The sequence below is a fragment of the Triticum aestivum genome, chromosome 3D (genome assembly GCF_018294505.1).
Source record: "Triticum aestivum cultivar Chinese Spring chromosome 3D, IWGSC CS RefSeq v2.1, whole genome shotgun sequence".
In the NCBI taxonomy this organism is placed as follows: Eukaryota; Viridiplantae; Streptophyta; class Magnoliopsida; order Poales; family Poaceae; genus Triticum; species Triticum aestivum.
In genome coordinates, this window is record NC_057802.1 from 120,659,149 (window position 1) to 120,677,684 (window position 18,536).

Sequence of the window (18,536 nt, forward strand, 5' to 3'; positions counted from 1 at the left end):
TTTTAGTCAAATTTTAGACTTCCAAATTTTCTTATTATTACTCGTTGGTACCTCAAAATGCGTGAGTGCACGGTACATAGAGTCTACTGTGAAAGACCCTGATGTAGTAAGGTTCCAGCGAAACACATCCCGACCTTGTGTCACGTTAATCGAATCCAGCCGGGATAAAAGATTATGCCATGACACAAGCCGGGGGCCAATCAAATCCCGCCTGAACGAAATATTCGGCGGGGAAGAACCGAGCACGTGCGCAATAATATTATTCTTATCGTGAGCGATGTTATATAAGGCTAGATATTGTTCTCTGAGACTGGCATTGCCTAGCCAGATGTCTTACCAGAAACGAATCTCCGACCCGTCCTTTATCGCGAAAGACCAAAGCGAAAGAGATATTTCTTTGTCGCCATTAGGCCAGCCCAAAAGTGCGAGTCGCCAGGTTTCCAATATGCCTGGGATACCGCCTTTTGGCCTAGATACTTGTTGCGCAACATGGTTTGCCAAACACCATCCTTGGTAAGAAGTTTAAATAACCATTTACTGAGAAGGGCCTCATTCTTGACCTGCAGGTCATGAATTCCAAGGCCACCTTGGTCTTCAGGCCTACAAACCACGCTCCATTTGGCCAGCCTGTATTTTTTTCTTTTCACCGTCTCCTTGCCAAAAGAATCTAGATCTAAAGTAGTCCAGTCTTTGCAGGACCCCTTTTGGGAGTTGGAAGAAAGAAAGCATATAGAGAACCATATTTGTGAGGACGGAGTTAATCAAAAAACCAGCCGACCACCAACTGAGAGTAGTTTTCCTTTCCAACTGCTTAACCGTTTCTCTAGACGCTCCTCCACATGCTTCCACTCTGCAATGGTGAGACGCCGATAATGAACCGGTATCCCCAGATATTTAATCAGGAATTGGCCAAGTGCGTAACCAAACAGGTCAGCATAATCGGCTGCCGCCTCAACGGCTTCTCCAAAGCAGAACAATTCACTTTTATGAAAGTTAATTTTGAGGCCCGACATTTGCTCAAACGATAAAAGCAATAGCTTCAGATTTCGAGCTTTGTCTAGGTCATGTTCCATAAAAAGAATCATGTCATCGGCATATTGCAAAATAGAAAGGCCACCATCCACAAGGTGTGGCACTACTCCCGCAATCTGTCCATCCTGCCTGGTGATGACCCACAAGTATAGGAGATCTATCGTAGTCCTTTCGATAAGTAAGAGTGTCGAACCCAACGAGGAGCAGAAGGAAATGATAAGCGGTTTCAGTAAGGTATTCTCTGCAAGCACTGAAATTATCGGTAACAGATAGTTTTGTGATAAGGTAATTTGTAATGGGTAACAAGTAATGAAAGCACTGAAATTATCGGAGGGAAGTTTCCCCGGCAGAACAGCTCTGCCGGAGCCCTAGATTGGTTCCGCCAAGGTTCCGCCTCGTGGCGGCGGAGTTTCTTCCCGAAAGCTTGCTTATGATTTTTTCCAGGGTAAAAGACTTCATATAGCAGAAGATGGGCATCGGAGGCCTGCCAGGGGGCCCACAAGGCAGGGGGCACGCCTAGGGGGTAGGGCGCGCCCCCCACCCTCGTGGCCAGGGTGTGGGCCCCCTTTGGTGGACTCTTTCGCCAGTATTTTTTATTAATTCCAAAACATGCCTCCGTGAAGTTTCAGGACTTTTGGAGTTGTGCAGAATAGGTCTCTAATATTTGCTCCTTTTCCAGCCCAGAATTCCAGCTGCCGGCATTCCCCCTCTTCATGTAAACCTTGTAAAATAAGAGAGAAAAGGCATAAGTATTGTGACATAACGTGTAGTAACAACCCATAATGCAATAAATATCGATATAAAACCATGATGCAAAATGGACGTATCACTTGGCGCGCTCAATCAGAATAGCCAGCATGTCAGCAACAATGTTAAATAACATTGGGGACATGGGGTCACCCTGTCGTAGTCCTTTTTTGTCTGAAAGTAATGACCTACACCATCATTGACTTTGATGGCCACACTACCTCCAGTTACAAAATTTTGGATCCACTTGCACCATTTATCGGAGAAACCTTTCATCCTTAGGGCCTGTTGGAGAAAAGACCACTTGACCTTGTCATAGGCTTTTTCAAAGTCAATTTTGAATACCACTCCACTCTTGTTTTTTCGGTGCATCTCGTGGACGGTCTCATGAAGGATAACTACACCATCTAGTATATTCCTTCCTTGCATGAAGGCCGTTTGAGATGGCCGGACAACATGGTCAGCTATCGAGTTTAACCTATTCGTAGCTACTTTGGTGAAAATCTTGAAGCTGACATTAAGGAGGCATATGGGTCTGAACTATTGGATCCGTTCGGCCTCCTTAATTTTTGGCAACAAAACAATCTCGCCAAAATTTAGCCTAAATAGGTAAAGTTGATCGGCATGAAGACACTTAAACAACTCCAGAAGGTCAGCCTTGATGATATCCCAGAAATTCTCATAAAATCCTGCGGGAAAACCATCAGGGCCTGGAGCTTTGTTGTGTTCCATTTGGAACACCGCCGCTCTCACCTCCTCTTCCGAGAAAGGTGCCGTGAGGATATTGTTCTCTTCCACTGTGACTTGTGAAATATCATCTATTCGGGCCTCATCAAGGGTGACATTCCCTTCATCTGGCACCCCGAAAAAAGATTTGTAGTAGCTGGTGATATACTTTTTGAGCTCCTCCCGACCTTCGATCCGCCCCTCATCCTGTTGGAGACTATGAATACATTTATTCCTATGTCGACCATTGGCGACCAATTGGAAGTATTTTGTATTACTATCTCCCATTAGGATGAAGTTAGCTTTGGACCTCTGGTAGTATTGATCTCCTCTTCGCGCAATAGACGGGCAACCTTCTCATTAGATTGATTTTTCAATTCTATCTCTTGTTGAGATAAGGTACGTGTCTCTGCAATTTTGTCGAGGTCATCAATGATGGTACAGAGGCGCTGCTTTTCTTTTTTGTACAATACAATGGTGTGTTTAGCCCATCCAGAGAGGTGTTGCCTCATGGCCCTTATTTTATAATTCCATCTCTGAATCGGTGTACGACCAACGGCGGGCCTCTCCCAAACACTCTTTATTATGTCTACAAAACCATCCTGATGCAACCATGCCAATTCAAATTTGAAAGGGCGACGGGCAAAATGACTCGTAGAATTAGAATCAAGAATGATTGGTGCATGATCCAATAATGCCTCGATTCTCTCTAGGGCTCGCACGGTTACCATAGGAAATTTAAGCTCCCATTCGGTATCCATGATTACCCTATCGAGCTTCTCATACGTCGGCACAGAATGGTTATTTGCCCAAGTGAACTGCCGCCCCGACATACGGGCCTCCCGAAGATCCAAACTGTCAATCACAGCATTGAAAAGGAAAGGCCAATGAGTGTCGAAGCGGTCATTATTTTTTTCCTCCTGGTACCTAAGGATATTAAAACCCCCTCCAATAAGCATTGGGTACGGGTTATCCTTAGCCAGGTTCACTAGTTCACGGAGGAAAGCTGATTTATGCTCATCTTGGGCAGCCCCATAGACTGCGACCAGGCTCCATGTAAAATTATCAGCCCTATTTCGTAGGTGAAATTTAATATGAAAATCACCGGTCGAAAAAGCCAACAAGTCCATGGTCGTGGTTTGTATCCCAAGAAGGATTCCTCCAGACCTTCCACAAGCTGGTAGACTATGCCATGTGTAGTCGAAACCACCTGATAGGTGATCGAGGACGTGTGGGCGAAAGTCACATTTACCAGCCTCAGAAATTGACACAAAATCCAATTCATGTTCTCGCACACAATCACCGATGTGTTTATGTTTAGCCAAGTCTGAGAGACCTCTGCTATTCCAAAACATGCCTCTCATGACAAAACTCGAATTGGTGTGGAACTTTTCGCCTTCTTGGTCGGTTTTTGTTTCTTTTTAGAGGAGTGCGATTTAGATTTGCGCGAAGACACTGTGAAGTCACAAAACATTGACCCAGGTCTTGCATCATCTAAACCCACCTCGGTAACCTCACCAACCAAGTGGGAGATTAGCGGACCATCATATTTGGCATCCGCTTCATCATCGTCCTCGGTTTCGGGGTTTGGTAGCGCGTTATTACACTTCGGAGAAACCTTTAAACGGTCAATCTCCATGTGTTTAAGTGCCCCAACCGACAGATTAATTTCATTATTGTTCTTTTCCATAGATACACCAACATTCATCTTCAAGGCTCGATATTGACAATATGAATTATGTTCCCATTGATATATTTTTGTAATGGATACAAAAAGTTATCATCTATGCCCAATCATCTCGGGAAGGCCTTCTTAGGAATTATAGGTGTTTGTAATAGATATAGAAAAAAATAAAATCCTTTCTAGCTCAAGGAACGTGTTTTGGGGCACTGGCTCCCGCCGTGCACCCAATCTAGCCAGTGTCTCGACCGCTTGATCAACATCGCGCTGGGCGTGGTGAAACTCTAAGCCATCAAGGCGAGCTGGTATCTGCATGACGGCGTTGTTGTATGCCAGTGGCGGAGCTAGACCAAATGTGCTGGGGGCAAGAAGGAATATATGAGTGTTCGGGGGGGGCAAAAGCTAAAAAAAAATCTCATCTAAGCCCTTACAAAAAAAATTCTTCACAAGTTGCTTCAAAGCTGGGGGGGTTGTCCGCCGTTGTTGTATGCCATCATCTTCGGGTCCTTGGCATGGAACTCGGCACTGATCTAGGAAATAGCAAGGTTAGAGTCACCTCGGACTTCCAGACATTGGATCCCCATGGAGACGGCCATCCGAAGACCGTGTAGTAGTGCCTCGTATTCTGTGTGTTGTTCGAGTCCGTGTACATGATTTGCAACATGTACTTTGTCACGTCGCCGCTTGGTGAGATAAGGACAATTCCAGGCCCCAGGTCAGCCAACATCATGGATCTATCGAAATACATGACCCAATTTGTATAGGCAACATGCTCTTTAGGGACCTCGGTCTCCATCTATTCGGCAATAAAATCTGCCAACACCTCAGACTCAACTCGTAGCTTGATTAAATCTACTATATTGGACTGGATTCCTCTGCCCGCTTCTAGATTGATTGGTGGTCAAGAGAGGGGCCCCTCTTCCATTCTTTCCCTGGTCTGTTTTCTTACTGTTCCAACCAGCCGATCTCCATTTCGGAGCTTGCAACTGCTAGCTAGGGTCTTGGGCTACACCAGACTTAGTCCCCTAAACAGTTAGCTAATTGGCAGACCCTCACTACCCCTCTATAGTCACTCTGAGAGAACCCAAATCAGATCTCCTGGCACCACACCTCTAATAGCAAGTTTACCGTTAAAATCACTATACCTTAAGCTTTCTCAGCAGGACAACCTTCCCCCCGTTTCAAGGGCCTGTCAAAAGCATGGATCCCGCTTAAGATCAATACCTTCCATGGGCAAGCCATCAGACGACAACATCCAGCTAGTAATCAAATCCTTAAGCAGTATGCCCATGCTTCCACTGCTTACTCTCTTTGTGGGGAGAATGAGACCACCGAGCACATCCTATTTAACTGTGTTTTAGCTAACTTAGATGGAGCTGCGTTCAATCATTCTTGAACTTCCTGGAACCCAACTAGCCTAGATGAACTACTTAACATCTTACGAAATTACTTGGGCCAATTTGCTCCTATGTTCTGGATTGCATTTGCCACTTTCGGTTGGTCCTTATGGACCACCCGGAAAAAATTTATGATTGAACACTTATTTCCTAACCGTCCTTCTAAATTTTTGCTCAAAATGTTTGTCATTGTCCAGCAGTGGAGCCCTCTCATTAAAGTTGTGGGTGTTGATGTTGTCATCTTGGTGGTCTCCAAGATCCGTGCCTCCGCTATCACCCAGAACCCCTGATGAGAATAGCCATTAAGATTTATCCTTCTCTGTTGCTTGGCCCACGCGCCTTTGGCTTGATCCTGGTGATCTACACTTGGTGAACTCACTGTAATGGCTTTATTTATAAAGTCTGTTCTTGACTTTTCCCTAAAAAATCATGAATTTAAAAAGATTCACAAATTTTGAGAAAAACACAAATTTTGAAACAGTTTACAAATTTGAATTTTTTTCAAATTTAAAAAACATGAGTTTTAAAAACAATCATAAAAGTGTTCATAAATTTGAAAAAAAATTCAAAAGTTTTTAAAAAATATTCATGCATTTCAAAAAAAATCAGGGAATTTCGAAACAAAGTGTGAATTCTAAAAAAATCATGGATTTAAAAAATAAAATGTGGATTTTGAAAAATTTCATGGATTTAAAAAAAGGTTCATGAATTTGAAAAATATTTGTAGATTTAAGAAAAGTTTGCGAGAATGAGAAACAAAAAAGGAAAAGCAAAAAAAATGTACAAAATTCGTCTTGGAATAAACTAGGAGAAAGGCTCTCTGAAAAAATTGATAGAAGTTTCTAGAAGATTCGTAAAACCGGTGAGGAAAAAATCTTTCATGGACCGGCCGAACAAGCGAACCTAGCGCGCCCAGCGTATGTTCTAAAAAACGGAGTTAAATGGGCCAAGCCCAAGGTGAAACAGGGGTGTGCCGCATATTGAAGAACAGTAGTATCCAGTGCTTAGGGCGCTAAATAGGATTTGGGGCATGGACATCCTGCAGCCGGCTGCACAGTGCTCCCGGGCAACAACTACATTATTACTCTCGTGATCAAAAAATAGTCCCTCCAGAAGACTTTTTCTAGGCTTGTTTAGGCTAAAAAAAGTCTCATATTTCGATACAGAGGTAGTAACAAAGAACGAAATTACTCTCATCCAGAACGGACAGACCAAAGAAACAAAGCACACCCCGCCACCACCTCCTCCTTCACAAAAAACTAGGGTTTCTGCCTCCCGTCGGCGCCGCCGTAGGTCCGCCTCCTCTCCAACGGCCCTAGGGCCATGGGGGTGCAATGGATCTTAGCAAGGGCTCCGTTTTTAGTCGTTTCTTTTAGTTTTGCTAGGGTTTATGTCCTGCTCAGGAAGACGAGACGTCGGCGGCTCCCTGAAGATGGAATAAAGGTCTCCCCACCTAGCCCCCGTTCCGGCGGCGCGTGTAGCACCGTTGGTGGGCGTGTGGAGGTGTGTCTCCGGTGGATCTATCTTTAGTGGATTTGCTCGGATCTCGTCGTTGTTTGTCTACGTTCGTGTGTCTTCGGATTGGATCCTTCCGATCTACGCTATTCTTCATCCGCGGCGGTTGCTGTTCTGGTGCGCTGGTCCTACGGGGTCTTAGCACGATGACTTCCCGACTGTCTACTACAACAAGTTGTGCCTGACTCCGGCGATGGAGGGGCGATGATGCCGGCGCGCCTTCGGCTCGCTTCAGTGCTTGTAGTCGTCGCTAGGTGGTCTACGGATCATGTTGTAATTTCTATTATTTCTGGTATTCGTTGTACTGCTATGTTTGAAGATGAATAGATCGGAATTTTTCTCGAAAAAAAGGCCAATGATGGCGCAGCTAGGCACAGTTATTCGGGAAATGGTTCTTTCCGTTTTCGATCGTGTCAACTGTACTAGTATTTTTTTTCATCAGATAAAATTGATTCAGATTGGAAAAGAGTAGAGTACGGGTACGAATCCATCTATGACGCGAACGAAGATCTGGGCTCGGAACGTGTGAGGTGCGAGCGTACGGGCCTTCCAACCCGAGTCGATTTCTTCAGGCTGGGCCTTCAATAAAGGGCAGCACTCTGCGCCGGCGCACCGGCCGAAACTTTCGGCTAGCAACCGTCCGATCTGAGCGAGGTGGGCCGTCAGATCTGTTCCTTCTCCTTCCTCCCCGCACGGGTCAAAATCCCCCCGCTTCTCTCTCTCCCCTGCAGCGAGCACGCCCGCGCCCTCTCGGCACCCCGCGCCCTCTTCCCTGCTCGCCGCGCCCTCATCCCTGCTCGCCGTGGTGGCCATAAAGCACCCCGCGGGCGTCGGTTCCGGCCAAAAAAAGAGGCGCAGCTGCAGCACATCTGGCACTGGGTTGTAGCCCCTGCGTGGTCGCCGCCATGCCTCGCCGGTCGAGGTTGCAGCTCGCCGGTGACCGGTTGCAGCATCCGCCCCCTGCCCCCGTGCTGGATCTCGCCGCCGGAATTCACAGAAACCCACCACCGGCATCTCGCCGTCGTGAAAAAAAAGGATGTAGCAAAAACTATTGACGGTAGTAGCAAAAATCCACATGGTTGAAGCAAAAACGTCACCCGGTCGTAGCAAAAGAAAATGCCGGTTCCAACACAAAAACAATGTAGCATATCCAACATGCCCACACCCGGCACCGCTCGTGCCTTTCCACCTCGACAGTCGCCGGTTGAAGCTTTTCAAAAATATGGTTGAAGCTTTTCACCGTCAATGGTTGCAACTTTTTTGTTCTGTACTCGCGGGTTGAAGCGTCCTATAAAGCCAGTTGAAGCTTTTTATAAAACCGGTTGAAGATTTTCAATTCAACGGTTGAAGCTTTCTCAAAAAATGACGGGTGTGGATTTTTTATTTCATAGTGGTCTGATGAACTTCTCTATTCCGTCATTTCCAGCTTTTCATACTACGGTTGAAGCTTTTCGTATGAACGGTTGTAGCTATTTTCAGTGCATGGTGTCTGGTTGAAGCTTGATATACCGCTAGTTGAAGCTCTCGAATTGAACGGTTGTAGCTTTTTTGGTTGTCGGTTGCAACATCGGTGGAGGAGAAAAAAAATGCTCCAAAGTTCGTCTTGAAGCAGATGGTTGCAGCGGTGGGGGAGGAGGTCGCGCACTCGCGATGCCGTGGTTGAAGCATCTCCGGTGGACGGTTCCAGCACAGGGGAGTACGAACAGCAGCTCGCGGATGGTATATTCCATGGCGGCTTCCAACTCCGGCTCGCCGGGCGCGGAAGGAACCTGCAGCCGGGGGGCGAGGTTGGCTAGCAGGAAAAGAAGGGGATCTGAAGGATTGAGGTGACCTGCGCGGAGTTGGGGCTAGCCGGCGGCGGGATCTGAAGGAGGAAGAAGGGGATCGGGAGGAGCGCGAGGCGTACGATGCGCTTCGCCTCGCTTCGATCGAGTGGCCCGCGCGGGACCGGCGGAACGGTTCGACCGGCACACCGTTCCTAAACACTTCCCTTCAATAAAGGGTGCGAACCCCACGTCTCCAGCTCACCACAACACCAACGCAAATCAGCGCTCCAGAAAATCCATCGAAAGTAATACACGAGACGACGCAGCAAGTCACCGAGAGTCGAACGCAATGGCGAGCGCGGCGACGTCGAAGAAGGCGGCGAACCGGCTGGTGGTGGAGGAGGCCACCACCAACGACAACAACTCCGTCTGCAACCTCCACCCAGACACCATGGAGAAGCTCTCCATATTCAAGGGCGACATCGTGCTCCTCAAGGGCAAACGCCGCCACAACACGGTCTGCATGGCACTGCCCAACGACACCTGCGAGGGGCACAAGCTGAGGATCAACAAGGTGGCCCGCTCCAACCTGCGCGTGCGCATCGCCGACGTCGTGTCCGTGCACCTGTGCCACGACGCCAAGTTCGGCAGACACGTGCACATCGTCCCCTTGGACGACACTGTCGAGGGCATCGCCGGGAACCTCTTCGATGCCTACCTCAAGCCCTACTTCGTGGACGCCTACCGACTGCTCCACAAGGGTGACCTCTTCCCGGTGCGTGGCGGCATGCGGATCGAGTTCAAGGTCATGGAGATCAACCCCGCGGTGGACTACTGCATCGTGGCGCCTGACACGGAGATCTTCTGGGAGGGCGAGCCGGTAAAGCGTGAGGATGAGGAGAGGCTTGACGACATCGGCTACAACGACGTGGGTGGCATGGGGAAACCGCTGACTCTAATCAGGGAGCTCGTCGAGCTGCCGCTCAGGCATCCGCAGATCTTCAAGAGCATTGGCGTCAAGCCTCCAAAGGGCATCCTCCTGTACGGCCCTCCCGGGTCGGGCAAGACGTTGATCGCCCGTGCGGTGGCCAACGAGATCGGGGCATTCTTCTTCCTTATCAACGGCCCAGAGATAAATGTCCCAGATGGCCGGAGAGAGCGAGAGCAACTTGAGGAAAGCCTTCGAGGAAGCCGAGAAGAACGCGCCCTCCATCATCTTCATTGGCGAGATCGACTCCATTGCTCCGAACAGGGAGAATACTCACGGCGAGGTCGAGAGGCGTATTGTCTCCCAACTACTGACACTCATGGACGGCATGAAGGCCCGCGCACACGTCATTTTCATGGGCGCCATGAACCGTCCCAACAGCATCGACACTGCCTTGAGGCGCTTCGGGAGGTTCGATCGCGAGATCGACATCGGCGTGTTAGGGAACGTAGCAATAATTCAAAATTTCCTACGTGCCACCAAGACCAATCTAGGAGATGCTAGCAACGAGAGAGAGGGAGTGCATCTTCATACCCTTGAAGATCGCTAAGCGGAAGTGTTACAAGAACGCGGTTGATGGAGTCGTACTCGCGACGATTCAAATCGCGGAAGATCCGATCTAGCGCCGAACGGACGGCGCCTCCGCGTTCAACACACGTACAGCCCGGGGACGTCTCCTCCTTCTTGATCCAGCAAGGGGAGAGGAGAAGTTGAGGGAGAACTCCAACAGCACGACGGCGTGGTGGCAATGGAGCTCGTGGTTCTCCGGCAGAGCTTCGCTAAGCACTACGGAGGAGGAGGTGTATGAGGAGGGAGGGTTGCGCCAGGGAAGAGGTGCAACTGCCCTCCCACCCCTCCACTATATATAGGGTCAAGGGGAGAGGGGAGGCGCCCTAGGGTTTCCCCTAGGGGGCGGCGGCCAAGCAGATTGGATCTCCCTAGGGAAAATCCTAGGGAGACTTGCCCCCCAAGCCAAGCAGGTGGAGGCTTGCCTCCCAAGCCAGCTGGAGGCGCCCCACCTCCCCAAGTAATGTGGGAAAGGGTGTCGGGGGCGCACCACCCCTTAGTGGGCTGGTTTTCCCCTTCCCCTTTGGCCCATGAGGCCCTCCAACACTTGCCGGGGCTCCCGAAACACCTTTCGGTCATGCTGGCCATAGCCTGGTACCCCCGGAACACTTCCGGACTCCAATACCCTTCGTCCAATATATCGATCTTCACCGCCGGACCATTCCGGAACTCCTCGTGATGTCCGGGATCTCATCCGGGACTCCAAACAACCTTCGGTAACCACATACTATTTCCCATAACAACTCTAGCGTCACCGAACCTTAAGTGTGTAGACCCTACGGGTTCGGGAACCATGCAGACATGACCGAGACACCTCTCCGGCCAATAACCAATAGCGGGATCTAGATACCCATATTGGCTCCCACATGTTCCACGATGATCTCATCGGATGAACCACGATGTTAGGGATTCAATCAATCCCGTATACAATTCCCTTTGTCAATCGGTATGTTACTTGCCCGAGATTCGATCGTCGGTATCCCAATACCTCGTTCAATCTCGTTACCGGCAAGTCACTTTACTCGTTCCGTAATGCATGATCCCGTGACTAACTACTTAGTCACATTGAGCTCATTATGATGATGCATTACCGAGTGGGCCCAGAGATACCTCTCCGTCATACGGAGTGACAAATCCCAATCTCGATTCGTACCAACCCAACAGACACTTTCGGAGATACCTGTAGTGTGCCTTTATAGCCACCCAGTTACGTTGTGACGTTTGGTACACCCAAAGCATTCCTACGGTATCCGGGAGTTGCACAATCTCATGGTCTAAGGAAACGATACTTGACATTAGAAAAGCTCTTAGCAAACGAACTGCACGATCTTGTGCTATGCTTAGGATTGGGTCTTGTCCATCACATCATTCTCCTAATGATGTGATCCCATTATCAATGACATCCAATGTCCATGGTCAGGAAACCATAACCATCTATTGATCAACGAGCTAGTCAACTAGAGGCTTACTAGGGACATGTTGTGGTCTATGTATTCACACATGTATTACGGTTTCCAGGTAATACAATTATAGCATGAATAATAGACAATCATCATGAACAAGGAAATACAATAATAACCATTTTATTATTGCCTCTAGGGCATATTTCCAACAGTCTCCCACTTGCACTAGAGTCAATAATCTAGTTCACATCACTATGTGATTGTAATGAATCCAACACCCATGGGGTTTGTTCATATCTCGCTTGTGAGAGAGGTTATTAGTCAACGGGTCTGAACCTTTCAGATCCGTGTGTGCTTTACAAATCTCTATGTCATCTTGTAGATGTACCTACCACGCGCTACTTGGAGCTATTCCAAATAACTGCTCTACTATACGAATCCGGTTTACTACTCAGAGTCATCCGGATTAGTGTCAAAGTTTGCATCAACGTAACCCTTTACGACGAACTCTTTTACCACCTCCATAATCGAGAAAATTCCTTAGTCCACTAGTTACTAAGGATAAGTTCGACCGCTGTCATGTGATCCATTCCTGGATCACTATTGTACCCCTTGACTAACTCATGGCAAGGCACACTTCAGGTGCGGTACACAGCATAGCATACTGTAGAGCCTACGTCTAAAGCATAGGGGACGACCTTCATCCTTTCTCTCTCTTCTGCCGTGGTCAGGTCTTGAGTCTTACTCAATACTCACACCTTGTAACACAACCAAGAACTCCTTCTTTGCTGATCTATTTTGAACTCCTTCAAAATCTTGTCACGGTATGTATTCATTTGAAAGTACTATTAAGCGTTTTTGATCTATCCTTATAGATCTTGATGCTCAATGTTCAAGTAGCTTAATCCAGGTTTTCCATTGAAAAACACTTTTCAAATAACCCTGTATGCTTTCCAGAAATTCTACATCATTTCTAATCAACAATATGTCAACAACATATACTCATCAGAAATTCTATAGTGCTCCCACTCACTTCTTTGGAAATACAAGTTTCTCATAAACTTTGTAAAAACCCAAAATCTTTGATCATCTCATCAAAGCGTATATTCCAACTCCGAGATGCTTACTCCAATCCTTAGAAGGATTGCTGGAGCTTTGCATACTTGTTAGCATCTTTCAGGATTGACAAAACCTTCTGGTTGTATCACATACAACCTTTCCTCAAGAAAATCGTCGAGGAAACAATGTTTTGACATCCTATCTGCAAGATTTCATAAATAATGCAGTAACTGCTAATATAATTCCAACAGACTCTTAGCATCGCTACGAGTGAGAAAGTCTCATCGCAGTCAACTCCTTGAACTTGCCGGAAAACATCTTAACGACAAGTCGAGCTTTCTTAATGGTGACACTTACCATCATTGTCTGTCTTCCTTTTAAAATCCATCTGCACCCAACAGCCTTACGACCATCAAGTAGTTCTTCCAAAGTCTACACTTTGTTTTTATACATGGATCCTCTCTCGGATTTTATGGCCTCGAGCCATTCGTCGGAATCCGGGCCCACCATCGCTTCTCCATAGCTCGTAGGTTCATTGTTGTCTAGCAACATGACTTCCAAGCCAGGATTACGTACCACTCTGAAGTAGTACGCATCCTTGTCGTCCTACGAGGTTTGGTAGTGACTTGATCCGAAGTTTCATGATCACTATCATAAGCTTCCACTTCAATTGGTGTAGGTGCCACAGGAACAACTTCCTGTGCCCTGCTACACACTAGTTGAAGTCATGGTTCAATAACCTCATCAAGTCTCCACCATCCTCCCACTCAATTCTTTCGAGAGAAACTTTTCCTCGAGAAAGGACCCGTTTCTAGAAACAATCACTTTTGCTTCCAGATCTGAAATAGGAGGTATACCCAACTGTTTTGGGTATTCTATGAAGATGCATTTATCCGCTTTGGGTTCGAGCTTATCAGCCTGAAACTTTTTCACATAAGCGTCGCAGCCCCAAACTTTTAAGAAATGACAGCTTAGGTTTCTCTAAACCATAGTTCATATGGTTTCGTCTCAACGGAATTGCGTGGTGCCCTATTTAAAGTGAATGCGGTTGTCTCTAATGCCTAACCCATAAACGATAGTGTAATTCGATAAGAGACATCATGGTATGCACTATATCCAATAGGGTGCAGTTATGATGTTCGGACACACCATCACACTATAGTGTTCCAGGCGGTATTAGTCGTGAAACAATTTCCACAATTTCTTAATTGTGTGCCAAACTCGTAACTCAGATATTCATCTCTATGATCATATCACAGACATTTTATCCTCTTGTCACGACGATCTTCAACTTCACTCTGAAATTACTTGAACCTTCCAATAATTCAGACTTGTGTTTCATCAAGTAAATATACTCAGCATCTACTTAAATCATCTGTGAAATAAGAACATAACGATATCCACTGCATGCCTCAGCACTCATTGGACTGCGCACATCAAAATGTATTACTTCCAACAAGTTGCTTTCTTGTTCCATCTTACTGAAAACGAGGCCTTTCAGTCATCTTGCCCATGTGGTATTTTTGCATGTCTCAAGTGATTCAAAATCAAGTGAGTCCAAACGATCCATCTGTATGAACTTTCTTCATGCATATATACTAATAGACATGGTTCGCATGTCTCAATCTTTTCAAAAACGAGTGAGTCCAAAGATCCATCAACATGGAGCTTCTTCATGCATTTTATACCAATATGACTCAAGTGGCAGTGCCACAAGTAGGTGGTACTATCATTACTATCTTATATCTTTTGGCATGAACATGTGTATCACTACGATCGAGATTCAATAAACCATTCATTTTAGGTGCAAGACCATTGAAGGTATTATTCAAATAGACAGAGTAACCATTATTCTCCTTAAATGAATAACCGTATTGCGATAAACATAATCCAATCATGTCTATGCTCAACGCAAACACCAAATAACAATTATTTAGGTTTAACACCAATCTCGATGGTAGAGGGAGCATGCGATGCTTGATCACATCAACCTTGGAAACACTTCCAACACATATCGTCATCTCACCTTTAGCTAGTCTCCGTTTATTCTGTAGCCTTTTATTTCGAGTTACCAACACTTAGCAACCGAACCGGTATCTAATACCCTGGTGCTACTAGGAGTACTAGTAAAGTACACATTAATATAATGTATATCCAATATACTTCTGTCGACCTTGCCTACCTTCTCATCTACCAAGTATCTAGGGTAGTTCTGCTTTAGTGACCGTTCCCCTCATTACAGAAGCACTTAGTCTCGGGTTTGGGTTCAACCTTGGGTTTCTTCACTGGAGCAGCAACTGATTTGCCTTTATAGCCACCCAGTTACCTTGTGATGTTTGGTACACCCAAAGCATTCCTACGGTATCCGGGAGTTGCACAATCTCATGGTCTAAGGAAACGATACTTGACATTAGAAAAGCTCTTAGCAAACGAACTGCACGATCTTGTGCTATGCTTAGGATTGGGTCTTGTCCATCACATCATTCGATGTGATCCCGTTATCAATGACATCCAATGTCCATGGTCAGGAAACCATAACCATCTATTGATCAACGAGCTAGTCAACTAGAGGCTTACTAGGGACATGTTGTGGTCTATGTATTCACAAATGTATTACGGTTTCCAGGTAATACAATTATAGCATGAACAATAGACAATCATCATGAACTAGGAAATACAATAATAACCATTTTATTATTGCCTCTAGGGCATATTTCCAACACGGCGTGCCGGACGAGGTCGTCCGTCTCGAAGTGCTCCGCATCCACACCAAAAACATGAAGCTGGACGAGGACGTCAACCTAGAGGTGATTGCCAAGGATACACACGGCTACGTCGGCGCCGACTTGGCCGCGCTCTGCACCGAGGCGGCGCTGTAGTGCATCAGGGAGAAGATGGACGTGATCGATTTAGAGGACGACACCATTGATGCCAAGATCTTGAACTCCATGGCCGTCACCAATGACCACCTTAAGACGGCTCTCGTCGGCACCAACCCGTCCGCGCTACGTGAGACCGTCGTAGAGGTGCCCAACGTCAGCTGGAGCGATATCGGCAGCCTTGACGGCGTCAAGAGGGAGCTGCAAGAGACTGTCCAGTACCCCGTCGAGCACCCAGAAAAATTCGAGAAGTTTGGCATGTCGCCGTCCAAGGGCGTCCTCTTCTACGGGCCCCCAGGATGTGGCAAGACCTTGCTAGCGAAGGCCATCGCCAACGAGTGCCAGGCCAACTTCATCAGCATCAAGGGGCCAGAGCTGCTCACCATGTGGTTCGGTGAGAGCGAGGCCAACGTGCGCGAGATCTTTGATAAGGCGCGCCAGTTTGCGCCATGTGTGTTGTTCTTCGACGAGCTCGACTCCATCGCAACCCAGAGGGGCGGCAGGGTGGGCGACGCCGGCGGCGCGGCGGACAGGGTCCTGAACCAGCTGCTCACCTAGATGGACGGCATGAACGCCAAGAAGACGGTCTTCATCATCGGCGCCACCAATAGTCCGGACATTATTTACTCGGCGTTGCTCCGTCTGGGTTGCCTGGACCAGCTCATCTACATCCCCTTACCGGATGAGGCCTCGCGGCACCAGATCTTCAAGGCATGCCTGAGGAAGTCTCCCGTGGCCAAGGACGGCGACCTCGGTGCGCTCGCTAGGTTCACCGCCGGCTTCAGCGGCGCCGACATCACGGAGATCTGCCAGAGGGCGTGCAAGTACGCCATCAGAGAAGACATTGAAAAGGACATGGACAGGCAGAAGATGGGGAAAGACACCATGGAGGTGGACGGCGGTCAGGAAGACGAGGTGGCTCAGATTAAGGCGGCTCACTTTGAGGAGTCGATGAGGTACGTGAGGCGGAGCGTGAGCGATGCCGACATCAGGAAGTACCAGGCCTTCGCGCAGACGCTGCAACAGTCTAGGGGGTTCGGCACCGAGTTCCGCTTCCCGGCGCAGCCACAGGCGGCAGATGCTGCCGTCCACACCTCCGCGGCCGCTGATGAGGATGAAGACGATCTGTACAAGTGATCCAGTAACCATTGTTAGAACATGAAGTAGGAGTACCAGAATATTATTTATATAGACTATGTTTTTGTTCTGTTTCCTCTCGTCGATCACTCTATATTGTTGATTCTTTCCATGGATATAATTTTCGTTTCTTAGATTTTACATACATCATAGAAATACAGTTGATGAAATAATAAACTCCTTGCTGTGCTTTCCTCTTACTTGTAAGCAAGTGATGAGACTCTGAAAACTAGCCTAACCGTTAACTGAACCCTCAATTACACGAAACTACCATCGTTCTCTCAACCCCTCTCTGCTCCTGCACAAGACCACGGGAAAATTTAAAAAATGGGAAAATAGTTGCCTGATTAATGTCCGATTAATTTTGAAATTGAACTTGTAAGAACAGGAGCACCTGTTGTCTGAAGTGTGTCTCCCAACAGTCAATAGTCTTAGTTGCAGAGAGTTCTTTGTTAGCCAACAATGAGTTGATCTATACTACCCTTATCCTGGCCGTTCACAGTATGTCCTTCCTGTTGTGAGTTCTGGTTGGAGGCCTTCCGAGTGTCCTGGCCTTTCACAGGCATCAATGGCCAGACGGGGGATACTGGTTTGCAACAAGAGAAAGAAAGAAGGAAAGTTTCTTCGTTACTGATAAGTTCCTCTTTTGTTTAGAGAAAAGCATAAGTTTTTTTTTTCGCGAATACGCAAGAGTGCATATCATTTCATTGATAGAAAGAAAGTGTACAGCAGGGTTGGGGGGGGGGGGGTGCGAGCTCAAGGCATCAAGGCATGGAGCCCCAGAGCAGTGTTGACGGGGTGCTCAGCCCGTTACAAGAATGAACCTATGCTATCAGAACGCTTAGTCCGCGCGCGCCTGCTCTGGCCCAGGCACGTGCCTCCTCCTAGATCGATGCGATTAGCCGCGATGAGGAGGGGTTTTCGCCGTCGAAGACGCAACTGTTGCGGTGCCGCCAAATGGACCACGCCGTGAGCACAGCCAACGTAGCGAGGCCTTTGCGGTGGCCGGTGGGCGATCCCTTGATTATAGCCGAGCACCAGGGAAGGAAGTCTTCGTCTCCAGAGGGGTGAGGGGAAGTAGCACGAACCCAGGCAAGCACGTCATGCCATATCTGCCGAGAGAAAGGGCAGCCAATGATGATGTGCTGCATGGTCTCTTTTGCCTGGTCACACAGGGTGCAACGATCATTGTGCAGCAGACCATGCCGAGCGAGTCTAGCGGAGGTCCAGCATCGGTGAAGGTCGGCGAGCCAATTAAACATCTTGACGTGGAGGGGGGCCCAACACCTCCAAGTGAGGTGCCAGAACGGCGCGGTAGTAGATCCGGTGTAAAGGGCTCGATAGCAGGATTTGGCCAAGTACTTGGCGTTGGCAGTCCATCGCCAAAGTAGGCGGTCTGGGTAGTTGGAGAGAGTAGCGGACCGAAGCAACCTCCAGAGCTGGACGTACTCGGTCAAAGCAGTGGGGTTGAGCGCGCCACGGAGGTCGGCGATCCAGCGGCGGTCCTGAGAAAAGCATAAGTTCTTCTTTAACGTTTCAAAAGGTTACTCCTACCGAATCCAAAATAAGTGTCGCAGTTTTGCACTGAGGTTAGTTCAAACTTAGTTCCAAACTGCGACACTTATTATGGATTGGAGGG

The 18,536-nt window shown here is 47.7% G+C and overlaps 1 pseudogene; it reads left to right on the forward strand.

Moving 5' to 3' along the window:
* Window positions 1-9,213: 9,213 nt before the first annotated feature.
* LOC123074323 (cell division control protein 48 homolog D-like) lies at window positions 9,214-16,897 on the forward strand (annotated as a pseudogene).
* Window positions 16,898-18,536: the final 1,639 nt, after the last annotated feature.